This window comes from Chinchilla lanigera, unplaced genomic scaffold (genome assembly GCF_000276665.1).
Source record: "Chinchilla lanigera isolate Chin_1 unplaced genomic scaffold, ChiLan1.0 scaffold00042, whole genome shotgun sequence".
NCBI lineage: Eukaryota > Metazoa > Chordata > Mammalia > Rodentia > Chinchillidae > Chinchilla > Chinchilla lanigera.
Genome location: NW_004955443.1, coordinates 8,631,864 through 8,637,878, shown reverse-complemented (window position 1 = coordinate 8,637,878; position 6,015 = coordinate 8,631,864). Strand labels below are relative to the sequence as shown.

At 39.0% G+C, this 6,015-nt stretch overlaps 1 long non-coding RNA gene across 1 annotated transcript in view; it reads right to left on the bottom strand.

The window, feature by feature from the left end:
* Nucleotides 1-6,015, bottom strand: part of LOC102007602 — a 128,269-nt gene that overhangs the window by 82,522 nt on the left and 39,732 nt on the right. The gene's annotated exons all lie outside the window — the stretch shown is intronic.

The following is a 6,015-nucleotide window of genomic DNA, read 5'->3' as shown; positions in this document are numbered from 1 at the left end:
GAATCAACAACTGGGATCTCATCTTATTGAAAAGTTTTTGCACATCTAAAGAAATCACCAATAAAGTAAAAAGAAAACCCACGAATTGGAAAAAAAATTTAGCCAACTGACCCTCAGACAAAGGACTTCTATCTAGGACATATAAAGAATTTTTAAAAATCAGGCCTCCCCAATTCAAAAACCCAATCCAAAAAGGGGCATCTGAGATGAATACATACCTCTCTAATGAAGAGATACTAATGGCGAATAAATACATGAAAATACGTTCAATGTCATTAGTCATTTGAGAAATGCAAATTAAAACAACACTAAGATTCCATCTCACACTGGAAAGAATGGCTATCATCAAGAAATCAACAAATAACAAATGCTGGAGAGGCTGTGGGGAGAAAGGAACCCTACTCCACTGCTGGTGGGAGTGTAGATTGGTGAAACCTCTGTGGAAATCAATTTGGAGATGCCTCACAAAACTAGAATTAGAAGTCCCATTTAACCCAGCTATTCCCCTTCTGGGTATTTTCCCAGAAGAACTAAAGACATCATACCACAGCGATGTATGTGCACCCATATTGATAGCAGCACAATTTGTTATAGCTAAATCTTAGAAACAACCCAGATGCCCATCCACTGAGGAATGGAGTTGTGGTATTTTTTTTAAAAAATATAAAATTATTAAAAACTATTAAAAAGTTGTGGTATTTTTATACAATGGAGTATTACTCAGCTATTAAAAAACATAAACTCGAGGCTTTTGTAGGTAAATGGATGCAACTAGAGACCATACTCATAAGTGAAATAAATCAGACTCACATGTGTAAACATCATATTGTCTCCTTGTTGTAGGAACCTGAAAGACTAGGTAAAACTCAAAATGTGCAATAGATGATAGGAAAGGGAAAGAAATTGCTCAAAGGAAGGAATGACTGGGATGAGGGAAAGAAGAAAAAAGAAAGAAGGAAGGCAAAACATAAACATATATACGAATAGCTGCGATGACTGTATTGCTGCTGTCTGATGGTGTATTAAAATGAACAGTTAATGCTCACAGTTTTTTATGTTCTGATTGACTTTGCACGCTTGTGTCTGGTGGTCTGAGCAACTGATTTGAAGGTAACAATATGTAATGGAATTACAATGGAGAACTCCTACCATCTTGTCTAGTGAAACTATATTATCTCTAATGTCTTATTGAAGAATTATTTTCTTATTCTCTTTAATGGTTTGAGCAATCTTTCATTCTTATATCTGATGATCTGAGCAATGTAGTTGAGGATAGCGATATGCAATGTAACAACCACTGTTGATTTTTATTAATCTGTCTTGAGACTCTGTATCACTTTGAATGTTCTTGCTTTGATTTGTTTATGTTTGTGATACTGGTATGCTGCTACTGTTCTATTTTTTGTTTGTTTGTGTCTCATGTATTACTCTCTTTAAAATAAAAAAAAGTTATGTTTAATTCATGGTCCCCACTCTTGCCAGCATGTACAAGAAGACTAAGCAGAGTGTATAGCTTCCTAAAATAAAGGGAGATACAGTGGAAAGCTACAATGTCTGAATTTCAATCCCACTTTTATAACTTGCTAAATATTTGATCCAAGAGAAGATAATTGGTCACTTTGAGCTTTCTATTCCCCACAAAGACATTAATAACTCCTACTTTACATTCTTCATCAAATCTTAGTGAGAAGAAACTGATAGTGTATAAGAGGAGAGGAATTATTACCCATATATAATGCCAATTACCAGCCATGTCACACATATTCACTCACTGAATTCTCACAATAACCTGGTAACAAGAAACCTGTCATTGAAAGGTTAGACTTGTAAATAAAAGGTGGAACTGGTATTCAAACTGAAGCGGACACTATGCCTTTACCTCCATATGATAAAAATTATACAAAGGTTGCTACCAGCATATTTTAATGCATGGGGGAGGGACTTTATTTGCCCTCCCCCACTTTTAATGGAAATCTGGCAAAGATGTGTGCCTAAAATATAGTTAGTGCACATTACATAATTAAGATGACTTAGCTCGGTTAATAACATTACAATGCTTCATGTTTTGTGTTTTTTCTCACACAGTTATAATAATTTTGAGCCACTGGGCTTAAACACAGCATGCATTTATGCAACAATTTCACATTTCCCTCCTAAATTTGTGTATCAGTGAATTAAATTTTTTTTAATATCATGGCACTACAAAGTGCTGGATGCCAGGAAACTCTTGGTTTTCTGCTCTTGCTTTTCTGCTTTTATGGGGAAGGCAGAAACTAGAAAACCAAAGACACTCACAACCTTCCAGCAAACAAAGGCAGTCATTATGTCTTCTGTACTTAGGAGCTTTTGCTCTGCCAGGCAGATACAGAGAGCACTCATCTCCTTCCAGTTCCCAAATCTCTTGACTTCCTCTTTCTCCTTCTCTCTGTCCAGGGTCTTTTGAGTCAGATGACGAATAAGCCCCTTGTTTCAAATCTCTGTAGGAACAAGTGGAAGCTACTCTGAGTATCAACTGAACCATAAGTCCTTTGAGGATACAGGAAAACATCCACCACTCTCAGGATCAAACTGCAAGAAGAGGAAGTCTGCAAGCAAAGGAGGTGCCACCCACCACTGCCTTCTTTATAAAAATGACAGGATCTCTGGGGACAGGACACAGTTCATACTTTAGATAGACAGACAGACAGATAGAATGCAATGTATATTGTGTGGATGGACGTATATAGAGAGCACAATATATATTGCAATATATACATCTTATATTTTTAAGTGTTATGAATTTGCATCAAAGCTAAAAACTTTACTGTCTCAAACTCCATGCTCAACTGCCAAGTACATGGCATTGGATACATACATAGCCAAAGCCTAAAGAAAAGTGCTCTCGACTTAATTTTACCTTTAAATGTGTACATATTGCATAATAAACCACATTATCAAGAATCAGGTACTTGGACACATATTCTACCTTTGAACCTCTTAGAGCCAGGGGTAGGATTTGAGCCCAGACTCAACAGATTCCAAAACGCTTACCCGTTCCTTAGCAATAGACTGTTCTGCATGCATTGCAGAGATCAGAGAGTCATTTATGATCATATTTTATTAACTATGTTATTCAATTTCCTAAAAAACATGGGTAATTCTACATTATTTGGAAAACAACACAAAAAAGATCAAAAGGGAATAAGAAAATTGTTTTTCAATTTTTGTATGTTTTAATCATTGAAAGCAATACATCCATTCCAAGTACCAACAGAAAACACTGCCCTTTGATCTTATGACTCCTGTAATGTTTCTGTGGTCCCAGATGTTAGAATGGAGCAATTTGATAAACCAAGAGTAGGCTACCAACAGACAACCATATCAATATAGAAGATTAACCTGAAAATAAAATAATTGAAGATTGGAAAACCAGACTAGCCATCTCCTTTTAACATGTCAGCAATGTCCCAAATAGTGTCCTCCAACCTATAATTGGCCTGCACAGTCCAGAAAAGTAGGACTGCCCAAGGGTGTAGGACTTTGTTACCACTCTTGCCAGCATCCTCTTTCCTTGCACTACTGGTACAGCAGAATTCAGTCCCAAAGACAAGAGCTTAGACTTGCTTCCTCTGGACCAACTCTAGCCCATCCTAACAACCCTAGCATTGTGGACTCCCTCCCTAGCTATATGGTTGTTTTCCAGAGACAACTGCCCCAATCAGTCAGTAGGAGCTGGATCATCACTGCTAACTACACTCCAGAGGCAGTTCTGCCAGACAAGGATCCTGTTCTGAGGGTGATGAAGTCTTGACTATGATACAGGGCAAAAGTCTACAGTCATGTCCTTCCTTAGCTGGGAGGAGGGCCTGGGGAGCTTGATCCCCAAGAAATTCCATCCAGAAAAAGAGAAGTCCAGTTTAAAAGCATTTAATGTCATCTAACAAGTCCAGCTGAAGTTGGGAGTGGTTAATACCCACAGGTAGACTATCTATCATTAGGAAAGCAATAAAGGATGTCAGTACTGGATCAGCTGGCCCAAAGCACACAAGTCAATTAAGTGGCCCAATGAAGGTGACATGAGGCATGAGTGATGCTCAAAGAAGGTGACACACCCAGGGTGGCCAGAAACAGAACAAAACTTGTAAACTCCTTGGATAAGCATCTTCCATTCCCTTGATACATGGAAATTACCATGGAAAAAGAGTAGGAAACCACTAAACTGAAATATGAACTGATGTAGAATGGAAATATCCATAATAAGGATGAAACTTCAAGCCACTTTGATCTATGAATTTCTAAGTTTGGTTCAAGGCCTCATTAAAACCAAGCCGTTTATATTTTGACCAATAACTAGAGCTCATAAAAGTTCATCCTCAGACTGAGACTCTTTGAGTGGGTAGGACATTGGGTCATTTATGGTGTTTGATGATTGTGAATGCCAACAAGACTACTATGCAGTATAGACAGCTTCTTTAAACCTTAGATGACAAGGACCTGGAGTGCTTCAGACAGTAAACAAGCACAGAAGCAGCCCTAAGTCAATGCACTGAAATTTCCCTTGAAAAATCCACATGGAGCATCTACTATGTGTCAGAGAGGGTTATGCAGGAGGGATACACAGAAGAATAAGATGTAGGCCCTGCCCTGGGGGCTCCAGACATGGCTGAAGGCAGTTAAGCACCCTGGTAAGACTGTGCCAATGGCTAAGCAGAAGGCAGAGCAGTTGTTTCCCTATGGAGGGATTCTAGAGGCTTTAGTAAAGAGACGCAACTGAACTTTTGCAAAAACAGTGAAAACACCAAAAACTAGAGAGAGGTCTATTTTTAGCACCAAACAGATACTAAGCAAGACACAGAATTCTGAGCTAACAAGTGGATGCATTTGGAGAAAGCCCTGGAATTCTGGCCTGGAAGGGATGTGAGACCTGAAGCTAGCAAAGTGGTTAAGGACAGACAGATGCCTGGAGATCTGGAAGGACTTGCTACACATGCACTCGACCTTGTTTTGTAGGCCACAGAGGCTGTAAAACTTTTGTCTTTAGATCTTACGGTTTTTGTTTTGTTTGTTTCTACAGTACTGGCAATTAAACCTAGGGCCTTTACATTGAGCTACATCCATGGTCCTACTTATTTATTTTTATTTATTTATTTATTTATTTATTTATTTATTTATTGAGATGAAATTTCACTAAGCTGTCTAGGCTGAGATTGAACGTATGATCCTCCAGGCCTCAGCCTCCCAGAATCCTGGGATCATAGGTATATACCACTGTACTCAGCAGCTCTTATGTTTATTTTTAAAGCATTTGTATATAAACATTATTTCAAGTAATTCTGCTGTGGAACAGAATGCATATAACAAAAAGAAGCAGTGTTTTACTGGTACAAACTACTGCTGTAATCTTAGCCTTCTTACACTGGCTTGCCCTCAAATTAACCAATGAGATCACGCATTTGCACATTTGTCAAGTTTCTTTTCAGGGGTGGGGTTTACGAGTGACAGAAAACCCGATTCAAACTCATCCAAACCAGGAAAAAAAAAAGGGAAGAGAAAGATTTATTACTCATGTAAAGTCAGAGGGGATTCTGGGACTCAGGCATCAGTGGATTGAGAGGCTCAAAGGATATCACCAAACTTTCCATCCATTTCTCAGTGTCCTCTTCATTCTCAGCATGAGCTTCCTGCCCAGGGCAGTTCCCAGGGGCTCTGGGCTTATCACATCCTTACAAGCTTCAGTCTTCTTCCTAACAGAACCCAGCACAGTCCCAGAACTCAGCCTCAGTCTGGCTCACTCCTCAGTCTCTGACCCTTTCACCGTGCCCATACTGAATGATTGTAGTGGATCCTACAACACCCTGAGTCTCCACGGGGTGACAGTGCATACAGGATGGTGTCCCATAGGATCACTGGGTTGCTATTACCAGAAGGAAAATGAGGGCTACAGAGTTAGCTCAGCAGCACATCACCTGCCTGGCAAGTGCAAGCTCCTGAGTTTGATACCAGATACCAAAAAAAAAAAAAAAAAAAAAAAAAAAA